This window comes from Bombina bombina, chromosome 2 (assembly GCF_027579735.1).
Source record: "Bombina bombina isolate aBomBom1 chromosome 2, aBomBom1.pri, whole genome shotgun sequence".
NCBI lineage: Eukaryota > Metazoa > Chordata > Amphibia > Anura > Bombinatoridae > Bombina > Bombina bombina.
In genome coordinates, this window is record NC_069500.1 from 345,724,243 (window position 1) to 345,744,938 (window position 20,696).

The following is a 20,696-nucleotide window of genomic DNA, read 5'->3' on the forward strand; positions in this document are numbered from 1 at the left end:
CAATTCCTTAGAAATTATATCAGAAATAGCATCAGGAACTGGAAAAACCTCTGGAGTAACCACAGGAGGTTTATAAACAGAATTTAAACGTTTACTAGTTTTAACATCAAGAGGACTAGTTTCCTCAATTTACAATGTAATCAACACCTCTTTAAACAAGGAACGAATATACCCCATTTTAAATAAATAAGTAGATTTGTCAGTGTCAATATCTGAGGTAGGATCTTCTGAATCAGATAGATCCTCACCAGAGGAGGATAATTTAGTATGTTGTCGGTCATTTGAAAATTCATCAACTTTATGAGCTTTTACGTTTATTAGAAGGAGGGATAGCAGACAAAGCCTTCTGAATCGCATCAGCAATAAAATCATTTATATTTACAGGGTTATCATGTACATTAGATGTTGAAGGAACAACAGGCATCATACTATTACTGATGGATACATTCTCTGCATGTAAAAGCTTATCATGACAACTATTACATACCACAGCTGGAGATATAATCTCCACAAATTTACAACAGATACACTTAGCTTTGCTAGAACTGTTATCAGGCAGCAGGGTTCCAACAGTGGTTTCTGAGACAGGATCAGACTGAGACATCTTGCAAATGTAAGAGAAATTTTTGGGAATTGTGGGTGTGGTGAGGGTGTATTTATAGGCATTTTGAGGTTTGGGAAACTTTGCCCCTCCTGGTAGGATTGTATATCCCATACGTCACTAGCTCATGGACTCTTGCCAATTACATGAAAAAAAATGTCCAGCAGACTTAACCCTACCCATAGCTTTTTTTTTATCCTATAGCAGGAAAGCTCATAAGTCCATTAGTAATAACATAAAGGTAGGGATTTAAAGGGACATTGTACACTTGATTTCTCTTTGCATAAATGTTTTGTAGATGATCCACTTCTATAGTGGGAGTGTTTTTATAAAAATGTATAGTTTTGATTATTTTTTAAGAACATTGTGCTCATTTGTGACTCCTAACCAAGCCCCCCCACCCACAGTGTCAGATGTATACACATGTTTACAGACTCCTGCAGGCTCCTGTTTATGTTCTCTGTCTTTTCATATGCAGGGAAGGGAGTGTCTGCTATTTTTGTTTACCCAACCCCTTTCAGTGGGTGTTAACAATGCTAAACTGGGAGCTTCTAAGTTAGTTTTTAAAAGGTTTTATAGTGGATTTTTAGATCAGTATCTGTGCATATTCTCTTTATAGTAGTGTCTATTACATGCAGTTATATGAAAATTGGTGTATACTGTACCTTTAAAAAAAACACCTTTGGGGGCGTAGCCTGACTGGAGACGGCCGCATAATTGAAGAGCTCCGTGCAGCGAAAATAATAAAGGGATCACTTCCCAATAATAAAGTGTTAAAAAAATATACACTTTGAGCTACAGAAGCTCCCTTTCAGCAGAGGTTACCGGTACAAAAGGAAAATGTATTGCCGAAGCGTCACGCATTGATTTAAGAGAAGGAAAAGCTCCGTTTACACTTGAGGTGCCGCCATCTTGCCTAACCACGAGGAGCATAGTACATGCAGCGATCGCATCAAACAGACAGGGAGACGATAGCGGAATGGAGGTATAAAACTGCAATTAAATTAAAAGACACAGTTAGCTCCTACGGAAAGTATATTAAGCCCTAAACATATAACGGCCCTAACCAGTCAGCGGCAATACGCTGAGTACACAAGGCCATCTGCAATCCTGCACATACCCTACACCACGCAGATCATTATAGGCCCAGGATCTAGTCCAAAGGATTCTAACACAAGAGAGGGGGGGGGGGGATAGTCTTTAATATATCTCCATTTATTACAAAAGTCTTTATGATAGATAGCTCTACAACAAGAGGTAGGATTTAGCAGAAGCTAGCTAATCCACCCACACTATGAATTCTGCTTCTATACCTTTATTGCAACTGGAATGTACAGACTCATCACACCCTGAATAACAGATTCTTCTACTCAATGTTTGGCTTGCATTAATAGAGCTTGGAGCTTTATTTATCTCTCCCAAAGAGCAAGATTAACTATAGTAAGATCTGGACTTAACCCTAAGGGGAATTCAGACTCCTATTGCACCCTGTATAGACAGAAAAATCAAATAGGTTTACAAGGAGGAGCAGATAAGTCAGAAACTCTTCTAGTAGAAGAAATAGGCAAAAATAAATAATACTTTCCTAGAAAGTAGTTAAATGTCCAAATTATGCATAGGTTCAAAAGGAGTCTGCAAACCCTTAAAGTGATAGTAAATCGTAGCGTTTGTGAAACGCTAGGATATACAACTGGAACAAATAAAGGGGACTTTCATTCATGCTGAAAGCTCCTTTATTTGTTGGAAGCATTTGCCGAATTGAGCTGCTCAGGCAGCTCACGGCAAAATACTATTTTGTCGAAAGGTGACGTTTCCACCTCTTAGCAAACAGCCGTGTGAGCCTGCTGGCACCAAGCCAGATAACCCACACGGCTATTGGCTAAGAGGTGGAAACGTCAACTCTCAGCAAAAAAGTGTTTGTCCATGGCTGCCTGAGCAGCTCAGTGTGGCGAATGCTTTCAACAAATAAAAGATCTTTCAGACTACTCCCCCTGGATGTAGAGATTGCCTGAGAAAGTTTGCCTTCCAGTTGTTCACTCCTGGAATATAAATTGCAGAGACTAGACAAGAATTGGCTTCTGACCATGAGAGAGTCCATCATCGCCAGGGAACTGCGAGTTCCCCCCTGATATAAACTACTGTTGTGACATTGTCTGTCAGGAAACAGACACAAGGCTCTCCTGGCAAGGACTGCCAAAGACATGCTTTTGACATTAATCTTTAAAATATCAAAACACAGCATCACAAATAAAATAATTTGCACTATGAACCGAACCCAATAGATTTGCACTAGCAGAGTCATCAGAAAACAGCTCTAAAAGACAAGATAACCAGTAAGTAGAAACAGCAGCTACATTCGCAATAGAAATAGCTGGCCTGATAATATAACCTGCATGTAAAAAGTCCCTTCTACGAAAAGAGTCCATCTAAAGGGTCCTTAAAAGTAGTACTGTCTTCCAAAGGAATAGTAGTACGCATAGCCAGTGGAAATGGCCCCAACCACCTAGGGAACTTTTCCCCATAAATCTAAATTAGCAGCAGGTCAAAAGTATAACTTTTTAAACCTTGCTGAATGAGTACCTGGCTTAGACCATTCCCTAGAAATCATGTCAGAGACAGCATCAAGTACAGGGAAAACCTCTGGGAGATTAAGAAAAGTCTTAAAAGCAGAACTTAATCTATTACAAGGCTTATCAGAAACTTTAGGATCTTTAACCCCTAAAGTAATTAAGACCTCCTTACGAATATATTCAACTTTAAACAAAGAGAGGAAATATCAGATGAGGAATCCTTACCCCTAGAGGAAACTACGCCATCTGGTCTCAGGGAACATAGCATTTGTAGAAGGTAAATTCAGAAGTGACCTTTTACGCTTGTTTGAAGGCGGGAGAGCAGCCAACACATCAGAGACTGTAGCCTTGATAAAAATGTTTCATGGTAAGAGACACTAAATCAGCATTATCCTGTAATGAACAAAGAATATAATTTATGCTTACCAGATAAATTCTTTCCTTCCGGATAGGGAGAGTCCACGGCTTAATTCCTTACTGTTGGGAAATACAACACCTGGCCACCAGGAGGAGGCAAAGATACCCCAGCCAAAGGTTACATATCCCTCCCACTTCCTCATTACCCTAGTTATTCTGCTGAGGGAACAAGGAAAAGTAGGAGAAACATTAGGGTATAAATGGTGCCAGAAGAATAAAATAAATAATAGGGGACCGCCCTTAGACGAGAAAAAAACGTACGGGGCCGTGGACTCTCCCTATCCGGAAGGAAAGGAATTTATCTGGTAAAGACGAAGGAATCTGCTTCTTGGCGGATGAGATTTGAAGCCTATCTTGTATCCCTGAGATACCACCTCCAGGACCCACGGATCCTGTACGTCCTTGAACCAGGCGTCTGAAAAAAAGAGACAGTCTTCCCCCTGCACGATCCGATCCCGGATCGGGGGTCGCCCCTTCATGCCGATTTGTTTTCGGTGGGCTTCTTATTCTGCTTCGATTTATTCCAGGACTGAGGATTGTTGTCGTTGGGATTTGTTGGAACGAAAGGAACGAAAATTAAAAGATTGTCGTTACTTAGACTTGTTTTTCTTATCTTGCAGTAGGAAGGCACCCTTGTCTCCGGTAACAGTAGAAATAATGGAGTCCAGGCCTGGACCAAATAAAATCTTTCCCTTGAAGGGAAGAGAAAGGAGTCTGGACTTAGAAGTCATATCCGCAGACCAATACCTCAACCAGAGCGCCTGGCGGGCTAGGACCGCAAAGCTTGAGGCCTTGGCATTTAGGCGAATAATTTGCACGTTTGCATCACAGATAAAAGAATTAGCAATTCTCAGAGCTTTAATTCTGTCTTGAATATCCTTGAGGGGAGATTCCACCTCAATGAGTTCCGACAGAGTTGCACCAGTAGGTAGCCGCTCCGGCAACTGCAGCTGCTGGTTGAAACAAAAATCCTGTATAATGAAACATCTTTCCCAGAAAGGTTTCCATTTTCTTATCCATCGGTTCTCCGAACAAAAAACTATCCTCAAGAAGTATAGTAGTACGTTTAGCAAGTGTAGAGATAGCACCATCCTCCTTAGGAATAGAGCCTCACAAATCCAGTTGAGAGTCCGGGACTGGGAACAACTTTTTAAAAGTAGTCGAGGGGGAAAAGAAAGAACCAATTCTTTCCCATTCGTTATTAATACAAGCCATCTTAACCGGAACAGGAAAAGTCAAAGGAACTTTCCTGTCTTCGTAAACTCTGTCTAACTTAGGTATCATAGGTTTTTCCGGCAGCACGGCCTCTGGAACCTCAAACGTAGACAGAACCTCCTTTAATAAAAAACGCAAGTGCTCAATTTTAAATGTAAAGGACAGTTCCTCTGCAGCAGGAGGCTTAGACGCTAAGGACTCCGACCCAGAAAGTTCACCCTCTAAAACTACAGAGGTTTACTCATCATCGGATAACTGGGACATAATAGCTAAATTCGATCAATATTTAGATGACTCCGGGTCAGGAGAGCTATGTTTAACATTTCTCTTGTGTTTGCTAGAGTGAGGTAATGCACTGAGGGTGGCAGACACCCCCGTTTATAACTGCGCTGCAAAGTCCGCAGGAAGAAGGCCCCCTCCAGATGGAGGATTAGATGTGCTACGGGGAACTGCATGTGGAGTGGATAATGTAGCAAGGGTAGTAACCTCACAGGACTCCGAGTCCTGAGAGGTAGACAGCTCAGAGGGACTAAGAGCCTTAGCAGGCATGTCTCCCCCCCTTTATAACGGTGTTAAGGCATGTGGAACATAATTGAGTGGGCAGAAAAAGCATGGCTTCCTCACAATATAAAATAACAAAATTTATGCTTACCTGATAAATTTATTTCTCTTGTGGTGTATCCAGTCCACGGGTTCATCCATTACTTGTGGGATATTCTCCTTCCCAACAGGAAGCTGCAAGAGGACACCCACAGCAGAGCTGTCTATATAGCTCCTCCCCTAACTGCCACCCCCAGTCATTCGACCGAAGACAAGCAAGAAAAAAAGGAGAAACTATAGGGTGCAGTGGTGACTGTAGTTTAAAAATAAAAAACACCTTCCTTAAAATGACAGGGTGGGCCGTGGACTGGATACACCACAAGAGAAATAAATTTATCAGGTAAACATAAATTTTGTTTTCTCTTGTAAAGGTGTATCCAGTCCACGGGTTCATCCACGGGATACCAATACCAAAGCTTTAGGACACGGATGAAGGGAGGGACAAGGCAGGCGCTTAAACAGAAGGCACCACTGCCTGTAAGACCTTTCTCCCAAAAAAAGCCTCCGAAGAAGCAAAAGTATAAAATTTATAGAATTTAGAAAAGGTATGAAGCGAAGACCAAGTCGCCGCCTTACAAATATGTTCAACAGAGGCCTCATGTTTAAAAGCCCATGTGGTAGCTACTGCTCTAGTAGAATGAGCTGTAATTCTTTCAGGAGGCTGCTGGCTAGCAGTCTCATAAGCTAAGCGTATTATACTTCTTAGCCAAAAAGAAAGATTAGTTGCCGAAGCCATTTGGCCTCTCCTCTGTCCAGAGTAGACAACAAACAAAGCAGATGTGTGACGAAAATCCTTCGTAGCTTGTAAATAAAACTTTAAAGCACGAACCACATCAAGATTGTGTAATAGACGTTCCTTCTTTGAAGAAGGATTAGGACACAGTGACGGAACAACAATCTCCTGATTGATATTCTTATTAGATACCACCTTAGGAAGAAGCCCAGGTTTGGTACGTAACACTACCTTATCTGCATGGAAAATCAGATAAGGGGAATCACATTGTAAAGCAGATAACTCCGAAACTCTTCGAGCCGAGGAGATAGCTACTAAAAACAGAACTTTCCAAGATAAAAGCTAATATCTAAGGAATGCAAAGGTTCAAACGGAACCCCTTGAAGAACTTTAAGAACTAAATTTAAACTCCATGGCGGAGCAACAGGTTTAAACACAGGCTTGATCCTAACTAAAGCCTGACAAAACGCCTGAACGTCTGGAACCTCAGCCAGTCGTTTGTGCAAAAGAATAGACAGAGCAGAATTCTGTCCCTTTAAGGAACTAGCTGACAAACCCTTCTCCAATCCTTCTTGGTGAAAAGATAATATCCTAGGAATCCTGAACTTACTCCATGAGAAACCCTTGGATTCACACCAATGAGGATATTTACACCATATCTTATGATAGATTTTCCTGGTGACAGGCTTTCGATCCTGAATTAAGGAATCAATGACCGATTCGGAAAAACCACGCTTTGATAGAATCAAGTGTTCAATCTCCAAGGAGTGAGACGTAGAGAAATTAGATTTGGATGTTTGAAGGGACCTTGAAGTAGAAGGTCCTGCCTTAGCGGCAGAGTCCATGGTGGAAAGGATGACATGTCCACCAGATCTGCATACCAAGTCCTGCGTGGCCACGCAGGGGCTATCAAGATCACCGAAGCTCTCTCCTGCTTGATCTTGGCAATCAGACGAGGGAGCAGAGGAAACGGTGGAAACACATAAGCCAGGCTGAAGGACCAGAGCGCTGCTAGAGCATCTATCAGCGCTGCCTTGGGATCCCTGGACTTGGACCCGTAACAAGGAAGCTTGGCGTTCTGACGAGACGCCATGAGATCCAGTTCTGGTTTGCCGCAAAGTTGGATCAACTGGGCAAATACCTCCGGATGGAGCTCCCACTCCCCTGGATGAAAAGTCTGCCGACTTAGAAAATCCGCCTCCCAGTTCTCTACTCCTGGGATATGGATAGCTGAGAGATGGCAAGAGTGAACCTCTGCCCATAGAATTATCTTTGAAACCTCCAACATTGCCAGGGGGCTCCTTGTTCCCCATGATGGTTGATATAGTCTACAGTCGTGATGTTGTCCGACTGAAATCTGATGAACCTGACCGCAGCTAGCTGAGGCCAAGCCTGAAGAGCATTGAATATCGCTCTTAGTTCCAGAATGTTTATCGGAAGGAGGGCCTCCTGAGTCCACGAACCCTGAGCCTTCAGGGAGTTCCACACCAAAAGGCTGGCATCTGTCGTTACTATAGTCCATTCTGGCCTGCAGAAACTCATTCCCTTGGACAGATGGACCCGAGATAGCCACCAGAGAAGAGAATCCCTGGTCTCTTGATCCAGATTTAGTAGAGGGGACAAATCTGTGTAATCCCCATTCCACTGATTGAGCATGCAAAGTTGCAGTGGTCTGAATGAACTATGTTCATTGCCGCTACCATTAATCCGATTACCTCCATACACTGAGCCACTGACGGACAAGAAATGGAATAAAGAGCACGGCAGGGAGTTAGAAGTTTTGACAACCTGACCTCGGTTAGATAAAGCTTCATTTCTACAGAATCTATCAGAGTTCCTAGGAAGGAAACTCTTGTGAGAGGTGAGAGAGAACTCTTTCCTTCGTTCACCTTCCACCCGTGAGACCTTAGGAATGCCAGAACAATGTCCGTATGGGACTTGGCGATTTGAAAAGTTGACGCCTGTATCAGGATGCCGTCTAGGTAAGGGGCTACTGCTATACCCCGCGGTCTTAAAACCGCCAGAAGGGACCATAGAACCTTCGGAAAGATTCTTGGTGCCGTGGCTAACCCGAAGGGAAGAGCCACAAACTGGTAATGCCTGTCTAGGAAGGTGAACCTGAGAAACTGATGATGATCCCTGTGTATCGGAATATGTAGATAAGCATCCTTTAAATCCACGGTAGTCATATATTGACCCTCCTGGATCATAGGTAGGATGGTTCGAATAGTCTCCATCTTGAAAGATGGGACCCTGAGAAATTTGTTTAGGATCTTGAGATCCAAGATTGGTCTGAAAGTTCCCTCTTTCTTGGGAACTATAAACAGATTTGAATAGAAGCCCTGCCCCTGTTCCTCCTCTGGAACTGGGTGGATCACTCCCATAACTAGAAGGTCTTGAACGCAATGTAAGAATGCCTCTCTCTTTATCTGGTTTGCAGATAATTGTGAAAGATGAAATCTCCCCTTTGGAGATGAAGCTTTGAAATCCAGAAGATATCCCTGGGAAACAATCTCCAGAACCCAGAGATCCTGGACGTCTCTTGCCCAAGCCTGGGCGACGAGAGAAAGTCTGCCCCCCACTAGATCCGGTCCCGGATCGGGGGCTACTCCTTCATGCTGTCTTAGAAGCAGCAGCAGGCTTTTTGGCCTGTTTCCCCTTGTTCCAAGCCTGGTTAGGTCTCCAGACTGGCTTGGACTGGGCAAAATTTCCCTCTTGTTTTGTAGAAGAAGAAGATGAAGCTACGCCACTCTTGAAGTTTCGAAAGGAACGAAAATTAGTCTGTTTGGTCCTTAACTTGTTGGACCTATCCTGGGGAAGGGCGTGGCCTTTTCCTCCAGTAATATCAGAAATTATCTCCTTCAGTCCAGGCCCAAGTAGGGTCTGCCCTTTGAAGGGGATCTTGAGAAGTTTAGACTTTGAAGTGACATCAGCTGACCAGGATTTAAGCCATAGCGTCCTACGTGCCTGAATGGCAAAACCTGAATTTTTAGCCGTTAGCTTGGTTAAATGAAAAAAACGGCGTCAGAAATAAATGAATTGGCTAACTTAAGAGCTTTAAGGCTGTCAAGGATATCATCCAACGTGGTCTCTACCTGTAAAGCCTCCTCCAGAGACTCGAACTAGAAAGCCGCTGCAGCAGTGACTGGGGCAATGCATGCAAGAGGCTGGAGAATAAAACCTTGTTGTATAAAGATATTCTTAAGGAAACCCTCTAATTTCTTATCCATAGGATCTAGGAAAGCACAACTGTCCTCGACAGGAATAGTTGTACGCTTAGCTAGGGTAGAGACTGCTCCCTCCACCTTAGGGACCGTCTGCCACAAGTCCCGTGTAGCGGCATCTATAGGAAACATTTTCTTAAAAGCAGGAGGGGGAGAGAACGGCACACCTGGTCTATCTCATTCCTTAGTAATAATTTCTGAAAACCTCTTAGGGATTGAAAAAAACAACAGTGTAAACAGGCACTGCAAAGTATTTGTCCATTTTACACAATTTCTCTGGGACTACAATGGTGTCACAATCATCCAGAGTCGCTAAAACCTCCCTGAGCAACACGCGGAGGTGTTCAAGCTTAAATTTAAATGCTGTCATTTCAGAGTCAGACTGAAGTAACGCCTTCCCTGAATCAGAGAAGTCACCCACAGATAGAAGCTCTCCTGCTTCAACTTCTGCACATTGTGAGGGTATATCAGACATAGCTACTAAAGCGTCAGAGAGCTCTGTATTTGTTCTAGCCCCAGAGCTGTCTCGTTTTCCTTGTAACCCTGGCAGTTTGGACAATACCTCTGTGAGGGTATGATTCATAACTGCCGCCATGTCTTGTAAAGTAAACGCATTGAACGCGCTAGATGTACTTGGCGTCCCTTGAGCGGGAGTTATAGGTTCCGACATGTGGGGAGAGCTAGATGGTATAACCTCCCTTTTGTCAGTGTCAGAAACCTCAGGTGATAAATCTTTAAAAGCCATAATATGGTCTTTATAACTTATAGAAAGGTCAGTGCATTTGGTACACATTCTAAGAGAGGGTTCCACAATGGCTTCTAAACATAATGAACAAGGAGTTTCCTCTATGTCAGACATGTTTAACAGACTAGTAATGAGACCAGCAAGCTTGGAAAAGACTTTAATAAATGTGAAAAAAGCAATAATAAAAAACGGTACTGCGCCTTTAAGAGAAAAAAACTACCACATAAACTGCAAAACAGTGAAAAAAAGTAGTAAACTCTACGAAATGTTTACAGTATGTATAAGGGACTAAAGCAGCATTGCACCCACTTGCAAATGGATGATTACCCCTCAGGCCAAAAACGAATTAGAAAAACATTAAACCTGTTAACAAACAGTCAAACACACTGCCAAAGCTCTGCTGTGGCTCCTACCTGCCCTTAAAAACAGGAACAAAACCCTCTATAGAGGTCCTATAAGCCAGAGGACTCCTTCAGGGAAGCTGGATGTCTCAGACTGAAAACGAAAATAGGCCCCTCCCACCATGCACTCAAAGTCAGAGGGCCTTAAAAAAGTACCCCTAGGAGTAATCTAACAAGCCATGTGGAAACTAGGCCCCAAAGAAAGATTCATCACCCTCAGAGAAAAATCGTTTTTATTTATAAATCATGCAAACGTTTTTACACTAAGTAATATAGGTATTAACATGAATATTATCCCTTTTTGCAAGCATGATCCCAGTTGTTGTTAAATCACTGTATCAGGCTTACCTTAAATATACCAGGCACTGTCGGCATTTTCTAGACCTTATCTCTCTAGAAAAAAATATACTGAACATACCTCAAAGCAGGCAATCTGCAGACCGTCCCCCCAACTGAAGATTTCTTTCCATACTCTTCAGTTATGTGTGAGAACAGCAATGGACCTTAGTTACAAACCGCTAAGATCATCAAACCTCCAGGCAGAAGTCTTATTCCAATTTCTGCCTGAGAGTAAAAACAGTACAACGCCGGTACCGTTTAAAAATTAACTTTTGATTGAAGGTAAAAACTACACTAAGTCACCACATCTCTCTTGATACTTCCTTTCTTGTCGAGAAATGCAAGAGAATGACTGGGGGTGGCAGTTAGGGGAGGAGCTATATAGACAGCTCTGCTGTGGGTGTCCTCTTGCAGCTTCCTGTTGGGAAGAAGAATATCCCACAAGTAATGGATGAACCCGTGGACAAGATACACCTTTACAAGAGAAAGTATGATTTGGTACAGAAGGAGTACCTTCTAACATGTCAGAGTCCTCCATAGCTTAGGTTATACCCACAGGAGGACACAAATAAAACGTTTTTTATTATAGAAAACTGCACCTTTATACTCCCAATGGCTGGGGCACTCACCACCTCCTAGACCCAGGCAGGTAACAGAGGAAACGCTCTCCTCAGGTTCAAATCTCAGCCGTGGAGTGCAAGACAGTACTTCACCTTTTATTACAAGTAAAGTAAGTAATAGGAGCTGTGCAACACTTTCAAAAACGAAAGTGAAACTTAAAAGTGAAACCTGTTTGTTCCAGCCAAAAACCCACAGTCTATCAGCCCAGGAAAAAAATCACACAAAGCAGCATGTAAATAATGAATACACTGATTAATCAACCCCAACTGTTCAATAAACCCCCTTCAGAGGATATTGTCAAGGTATATGTTAATAAATATGTATGTATATATATATATATATATATATATATATATATATATATATATATATATATATATATTTCATTCAAATCTGGCTGGTCAGTAGAAAATGATTCATTTCTTTCAGACAAACTGACTTCAATCATGTTTTAGTTCTCCCCCACTCAGCATGTAAGTTATCCTAAACACACATCTGAGAACAAAGGATTGTTTCCAAGAGATCTCCCACACTCAATATGCTAAATTATGCAATTGTATAACCAAAAGGAACTGAAAATTAACACCGGTAACATTCTGGATACACAGTGATTAACATAGAGGTGTTAATTACCCCTGAAAATCAGATACACATCTGTGCTAGCTGAGGCGAAAACATGTTAAGATGTAACTGCTAACACTTGAATATACAAAATGGAGACGGGGTGTCTGGAATATCCTTTTTGAAGCTTGATGAGATGGAAATTAGATTGCTGGAATCTCAAAGACACATGTTAAGATGTGACTTTTTAAATTTACTGAACATACAGCAAATAATCATCTTTGAATACATGCCTCAGAATGAATTAAATATAGAAATTTGGGGAATTGTTTAATTCTCTATTATTACATGGGTATTTGCTAAGCTTGGTAGGTAACTATTTTAGTCAGTCTAAAATGTTTAATAACCTCTGTATTGTTTGTATTTTTCAGACATATAATTTCAGATCTGCATAGAAATTAATGTGTATATACCTACATGCATATTTTGAAAACATAAAATATCTTAGCCTCTGTATGTTTAAGAACATGAATAGATGTTTATGGACCTCAAGAGAAGTGATTATTAACATTATTTTTATTTCAGATCTACATAGACAGGATTCATGTATTCAGGAAGAAATACACAGAAATGTAACATGCTGTATCTGAATAAATGCAATATATCAGGAGTTTTAAATACTACCAATCTGGAAAAATTAGCAGTATAATTGTTTTGATATGGTATGGTGTTAAGGAAATATTGATGTTTCATATCAAAATGATCAGAAAATTCATAAGATATTACTTATCAAAAACAAATATTGTGAATAGTTGTTGCAGTAAGTTATGATAAAATGAATAACCATTTCATAGAAATACTGAATTAAGTTGTTAAAATGCTTAGAAATGGTATTGCTGTGTTTGTGTTGCAACGCTGCCACCGAAGGACAAAACCCAGTATGACAGTTAAAGGATTTAGCTGTTCAAAAGAGGCGTTCCCATGGTGAACATGCTCAGCTCCGTTAAGGGCCAATCGGATCAGATATTCCAAAAGAAGGGACAAGGAGGGCCACCCATTATTATCACCCATGATGGAGAAACCCATATAAGCTTAAGGCAAGAAAGAGAAGGACAGATTTCTGCTGAGCTAAACTTGTAACTGGTTCCTGTTGGGCGTGAAATACCATTTACTCAAGCAAAGCTGATCTATTCTTCTCATTGACTGCAAATTATACTTATTGGTATTTTCTGAGGTGAAAATATTCCTATCAAGGAATATTGGATATCGATTTGGTACTCTTTTTGGTTATGTATTAAGAGATTGCTGTAACAAATAGATTTAAAGAGCAGATTGTACTTTTAAACTGTGTGTCATTGTTTTGGATAGTTCTTAGCTTGCCTGTTTGTATGCAAAACAATTTAAAATAAGCATTCATTGTTGCTGGGTTTGGCAGAGTTAGAGAAATAAATTGTATTTTAAATTGGAAGTCACAGCCTATTTATTGTTTAAATTTGTATCTGGTAGGCTAAGTAACTTATCTGTGCAAGTTCTGATATTTTAAATTAATATTGTATTAGGATAAATTGCAGTTAAATAGCAAAATATAAATATTATCCTATTGATTATAAGCACTGTTAGAATTGTATTGCTTGAATGTTAAAAGATAAAGATTTTAGTCTCATTGTGTAAACTGAATGAAAGGCTATTTGTAAATAAGTCTGGTTTTAAAGGTAAACGTGTATGAACTTTGCATAGCATATTTAAATAGTTTTCAAACGCATATAATATTGTGTCATATTCTGGTATTGCAAATATATTTCAAAATGTTCATGGATATTAACTAAATAAAAGAATTCAGGTATTTATATTAATTGTATGGTTTCTAGTAGATGCATGTTAGTTAAGGGTTTCTATTTTAAAGGATAATTATTTAAATATATAGTGTTATAACCCTGCCATAAGCCGATATATTATTTGGAGAGCACTACTTTAGATTCTTATCATAAATACTGACAATATTAACCCTGGATCCTATCAAGGTATAAAGGAGCCACACTGTGACCCTATTATAGCATTTTATGTGTAAACATTTAAAAAGATCTTACCTCCAGGATCCATGCTGTGGAACAGAACACAGCCTCTCAAGTGTGACAGTCTTGTGGCAGCATTTCTGACATGGACTTGAGTGAAAGAAAGCAGGCACTGAAACTCGTTAGTTTCAGCAGTAGTCTGGATGGTTTCACAGATGGTTTCCCTGCATTTCCAGACTCCAACTTTCATCAATACTATCATTGAGAGGTTGACATGACTACTTAAAACTCCAGTCCTATCTCGAAGGGCAGATACCCTTTTTCAGGACTCCCCAATCTTATGACACTACTCTGCCACATCCGAACGTGACGAAAGGCAAAGAATGACTGGGGTAATAAGGAAATGGGAGGGATATTTAAGCCTTTGGCTGGGGTGTTGTTGCCTTCTCCTGGTGGCCAGGTGTTGTATTTCCCAACAGTAAGGAATGAAGCCGTGGACTCTCCCTATCTTAGGAAGGGAAGTAGGTGCATTAGTACTCAGAGAAACAGCTGATTGGTCTGAGTACATTAAGAAATCTAAACATGAGCCAAATAAATGAACTGGAGAAGGCACTTCAGCTCTCTTAAAAAAAGCACACCAGGAGACTCAGTTTTCTTGGGTAGATTTAGGGACAGACTCTAGCTGCTCCATTATAGCATATGGCAAAGCAATGCAATAAACACTAAAACCCTTTTAAAAAGATTATGAGAAATGGAAACCACTTACTATCTCCTAAGTAGCTTTCACAAAAATGAGTCACAGGTACAATGCACGCTAAGCTGAACAGCAAATTAAAGCAGGAGAGATTAACATTAAATGCGAGGACAAAAATATGCACCTCAGATCGCGCAAAAAAACCCCAACAACTAAAAAATGGGTGTTAGTTCACCAAAACCAGACCTGCATATAACCAAGCAAACGTGCGTAAATTGACTAAAGGGACGTGTGCTACCCAAGAAGTGTAAACCGCTATGCAGGGAAACTATAGAAAACTAAAGGGACACGTAAACCAGAGGGCGACGCGCGGAAAAAAAGCAGATGCAAGCAAAACAGCAAGGGATATGGAACAGTCCGAGTGCCATATATTATTATTAGCAAATATATAAATAACTATGAAAACCAGCCAAACCAGTACTGAAACATATCAGCAGAGGTTAAGGAATAACTTCTATCCTTAACCTCTGCTATATTCAAGATTCATAAAGGGAGGCAAAAGACAAGTCCTTGCAACCAATTATAAAAGGTTAAAGGGACAGTCAACACCAGAATTTTTGTTGTTTAAAAAGAAAGAAAATCCCTTTATTACCCATTCCCCAATTTTGCATAACCAACACTGTTATATTAATATACTTTTTACCTCTGTAATTACCTTGTATCTAAGCATCTGCTGACTGCCCCCTTATTTCAGTTTTTTTGACAGACTTGCATTTTAGCTAATCAGTGCTCACTCCTAGGTCACTTCACATGCATGTCTTCAAGGTCTAAGAAATTAGCATATGAACCTCCTAGGTTTAGCTTTCAACTAAGAACACCAAGAGAACAAAGCAAAATTGGTGGTAAATGTAAATTTGGAAATTGTTTAAAATTACATGACCTATATAAATCATGAAAGTTTTTTTGGGACTTGACTGTCCCTTTAATGAAAAATATCCCATAAGGTGAAAAAAGAATCACACACCATGCCCCATTATACATCCCTCTGACAAGCACTATACTCTGCGAGCAAACTGGGCCTCAATATAGAATGAAAACTCCCTCTCTCTGGTCAATCAAGGTGTGAATGGAGGGACACCAGATCAAAAACCTGTCATGGCCAGCTCAATCTCCAGACTTAAACCTCATTGAAAATTTGTGGAGAGTGATCAAATGGAAAATGGGCAGTCACAAGCCATCAAAGCTGAGCTGAGTTGAATGAAGTCATCCAATTGCAATGTGAAAGACTAGTGGGGAACATGCCAAGACTAAAAGCAGTGAAAAAATTAAATTTATGCTTACGTGATAAATTATTTTCTTTCCTGGCATGGAGAGTCCACGAATCTATTCAAATTACTAGTGGGAATTCAACTCCTGGCCACCTTCTAAAAGTATTACTCCCACTTCCCATGAACCCCCAGTCATTCAGCCGAAGGGAATACAGAAAGACATAAGACACAAAGGGTATAGAGGTGTCTGAAGTTTAGAAAAGACAAAAGCCGTCTGAAAATTTAAATAAAGGACAGGTGGTGGACTCTCCATGCCAGGAAAGAAAATAATTTATCTTCGGGTAAGGATACATTTTGTTTTCTTTTCACTGGAATGGAGAGTACACAAATACATTTTAATTACTAGTGGGAACCAATACCCAAGCTAGAGGACACAGAACGGAAGGAAGGGAGAACAAGACATGCGGACCTAAACAGAAGGTACCACTGCTTGAAGAACTTCCCTCCCAAAAGAAGCCTCTGCTGAGGCACAAACATTGAATTAGTAGAATTTGTATGCAACGAGGACCAAGAGGCCGCCTTGCAGATTTGTTCCACAGAAGGCTCATTTTTAAAGGCCCAGGAAGAAGATACAGCCCTAGTTGAATGAGCCGCAATCCTCTCAGGAGGCTGTTGTCCAGCTGTCTCATAAGCCAAACGAATAACGCTTCTCAACCAAAAGGAAAGAGTAGAAGAAGTGGCTTTCTGGCCCTTCCATCTACCAGAAAATACCACAAAAAGAGCAGTAGATTGACAAAAATCTCTAGTAGCCTGTAGATAGAACTTCAGAACTTCAGAGCACGCACAACATCCAGGTTATGCAACAGCCATTCCTTATGAGAAGGATTAGGGCAGAACGAAGGAATGACAATTTCCTGATAGATACTGCAGTCCAAAACCACCTTAGGAAGAAATTCCAATTTGGTACAAAGGAACGCCTTATCCGCATGAAAAATAAGGTAAGGGGGGTCACACTGCAGAGCCGAAAGCTCTGAGACCCTATGAGCAGAAAAAATAGCGAGAAGAAACAAAACTTTCCAAGACAATAACTTAATATCAACAGAGTGCATAGGCTCAAACGGAGCCTGCTGCAGAACCCTAAGAACAAGATTAAGGCTCCACGGAGGAGCAAGAGATTTAAACACAGGCCTAATTCTAACCAAGGCCTGAACAAAGGATTGAACATCTGGTAAGTCGGCCAGACATCTGTGTAAAAGAATCGAAAGGGCAGAGATCTGGCCCTTTGGAGTACTAACTGACGGGCCTTTCTCCAGGCCTTCCTGAAGAAAAGACAAAACCCCTAGATTCACACCAGTAAAGGTATGTACGCCACACCTTATGTTTACTGGCTTACGAGCCTGAATCATAGTATCAATCACTCATCTAGACAAGACTAGGCATTCAATCTCAAAGCAGTCTGCTTCAGAGAATCAAGGTTTGGATGTAGGAAAGGACCCTGAAGTAGAAGGTCCTTCCTCAGAGGCAACTTCAACGGGAGAAAAGTATGACATCTTCAAAAACTCTACAAAACAAATTCTGCAAGCCCAAGCTGGAGCTATTAGAATCACCGAAGCCCCAATCCTTGCTTGCAGGGAAACTACCCATAAAAGAATTAAATATCTTCAGACACCATCTTGGCACATCCTCCTGATGTACAAGGCAAAGAATAACTGGGGGTTTATGGGAAGTGGGAGTAACTCTTACATCTTTGCTTTTTCAGGAGTTGAAATCCCACTAGTAATTATAATGGATTTTTGGACTCTCCATGCCATTGTAAAGAAACAAAATTATGTTTACCTGATAATTTTCTTTTCTTCAGATGGAAAGAGTCCACAGCTGCATTCATTACTTTTGGGAAAATAAGACACCCCAGCCAAAGGCTTAAATACTCCTCCCACTCCCCTAATCCCTCAGTCATTCTGCCAAGGAACAAGGAACAGTAGAAGTAATATCAGGGTGAAAAGGTGCCAGAAGAACAGAAATTACAGCCGCCCCCCAAAAAAACATGGGCGGGGAGCTGTGGACTCTTTCCATCTGAAGAAATAAAATTATCAGGTAAGCATAACTGATGTTTTTCTTCATAAATAGAAAGAATCCACAGCTGCATTCATTACTTTTAGGAAAACAATACCCAAGCTATAGAGGACACTGAATGCTAAAACAGGAGGGTACAAAAGGCGGCCCACTCTGAGGGCACCAAACCTGAAACCACAACCCCAGAAAAAATTCTGCTATGTCCGAAGCCAGAAAACATTTGAAAAAGAAAACACGGCCCCCAAGGACACTGACCCACAGATAGTCCAAACTAGAGCCCCGCAAAATGGACGCAACTGAGCCAACACTCCTCCAGAGATACCATCGCCCAAAGGACGAGGCTCAACCACACACCCCTTCATAGAAAGGGAGACAACGGAAAACTCCCAAAAAGGAGAGTCTATGGAGGATTAACAAGGAATCCCAGAAAACCTTAAACAGGGTGCAATAAAATCCAAATAAAAATGGAATCACTCTCTTAACAGGACAACCTGTTCCACCCTCCTGCACCCAGGACAGGGAAACATCTTCCAGAGAAAGTAAACCTCACCTCTAAGGAAGCAAGACAACCCACCTCAAATGGAACGGTACAGACAATGATGGCGCACAAGCTCACAAGGCCAAGCCGTAAGTAGAGCCGAACAAAAATCATCCAGGCGCCCCTGATTAACATGAAAGAGGAACTCTCTAAAAGGAAAGCACATACCCTCAAGAACAAGGCAGGCCGCAAGGAGCCCAAGCACACAGAGCTCCTGGCCCAGCTACTAGTAGCACAACTAGCAAGACCATAAGAATAGTCGAAGTTCCTTGGAGAATAAGGGCTTCCGGACCAGACATAGAAATATAAAAAATTCCTAAAAGAAACCCCGAGCCCCAGAATTGTGTAGACAAACAATACCCCAGGGAACACCATACCCCGTCTGAAGAAAAAAAAAAAAACAGACTATACCGGGAAGACCAACCCGTAGAACGGATTGAAGACTCACACAAGAAATCCCAACCCAAGGGGAAGAGAGCACCCCGTACAGAAGTCCAACTTCAAAGAGCAATAGGGCACGCCAGAACCGAGAAGATTTTAAGTCCAACAGGCTAGAATACCCACACATCCATAACCGAAAGGAAAACGTCAGGGACAAAGTGACCCGAAGATCGAGTCAGTAAGGCTAGGCCTCATAATCTCCTCCGAGTACAAACCACAAGGACAACATCCAGGGAAGGAGAATGCATAGCAACCCAACTCCGGAAACAACCCCTAGACATGGCTAGAATGAGAAAAGCAGCCAATTATCCCAGTAAGGAACGCAAACTCCCAGAAAAAGAAGTCCGCAAAGGAGAAAAAAAAAACCCAGACCAGAGATCTCGACCCTAAGAAAGAGTCCCCAAAAAAAAGAACAAGTCCGATAGCCCTTGGAAGGCAAGACCACCCAAAACGGCAGAAAAGAGGTCCAAAATTTCCAATCCTCAACCCACACGGGGAAGGAAAATACTCAAATCCAGAAGAATCGGAACCTACAAAGTGTGATGGACTGAAACTCCACCGAGTCCCAAATGACCAGCTCGGAGTCGGTGAGGGCTGAACCAGTCCCCCATACCCCACGGACCCGCAGTTCTTCTCAGAATGTTTAATTGAAACTTGTAAAAACAAGATAATAAATAAACGCAAATAGTAGAGCAAGCACTCAGCGCCAAAACCGGACCAGCCAGGCAGATAGGCGCCATGAGACCGAATTTTAGGCCACAAGCCATAAGGAGCTGAACCTCAGCCTTTACTTGAAATACATGCCCCCAGGAAGGGAGATAAACGACAGAGGACTAACGCGTCCTCAGTACAACTTCCGTAGAAGTAACCAGTGCGATCATGAAATCGCGAGTTTCAAATCCAGAGACTAAATCCCCGAAGGAATATAAAACAAAACATGAGCTTGCAAAATCAAATAAAAGACATCCTAACCGGAGTAAAAAGAAGAAAAGGCAACCCGTAGGTTAATGCCCAATGACAACAGGCACACCCGCAGGACCAGCCCAACGGAACCCTATCTATGCCGTGGAACAGGAACATGGCCCTTCAAGTGTGACAGATAGTAGCGTCGCCTCTGCCATGGACTGGAGAGAAGAAGCAGGCAGCGAAACTAGTCAACGCTGATTGCTTGTGGAGCTGTTAATATGAGTCAGGATGGTTTCACAGAAAGACTCTCCCCTGCATCTCATGACCCTAACTTTCATCCATGCTCTCACTGAGAGGCTGATAGGACTACTTAAAACTCCAGTCCCATGCCGGAGTACTACCCTCCATAAGAGACTATCGAAAACTTCTGATACTTCTCTGCCAACCTCCTGGGACGAAAGGCAAAGAATGACTGGGGGATGAGGGGAGTGGGAGAGTCCTGGTGGTCAGGTTCTTATTTTCCCAAAAGTAATGAATGCAGCTGTGGACTCTTTCCATTTATACCCTCTAGTGTATATATTTTATTAGTGCACATCATTTTATTTTTTTTAATTATATTAAAAAAACCTTTTCTTTCAGTTTTATGGATCTTTGACACTGCCTACCAATGTATAACAAATATGCATTAATAGAGCTGTATCAATTGTACACAAAATGTGTTTCATGCTGGCTTCAAT

At 41.5% G+C, this 20,696-nt stretch overlaps 1 protein-coding gene across 1 annotated transcript in view; it reads right to left on the reverse strand.

The window, feature by feature from the left end:
• The window catches only part of ATXN2 (ataxin 2), a gene marked incomplete in the record, with an annotated part of 1,324,939 nt that overhangs the window by 543,625 nt on the left and 760,618 nt on the right, over positions 1-20,696 (reverse strand).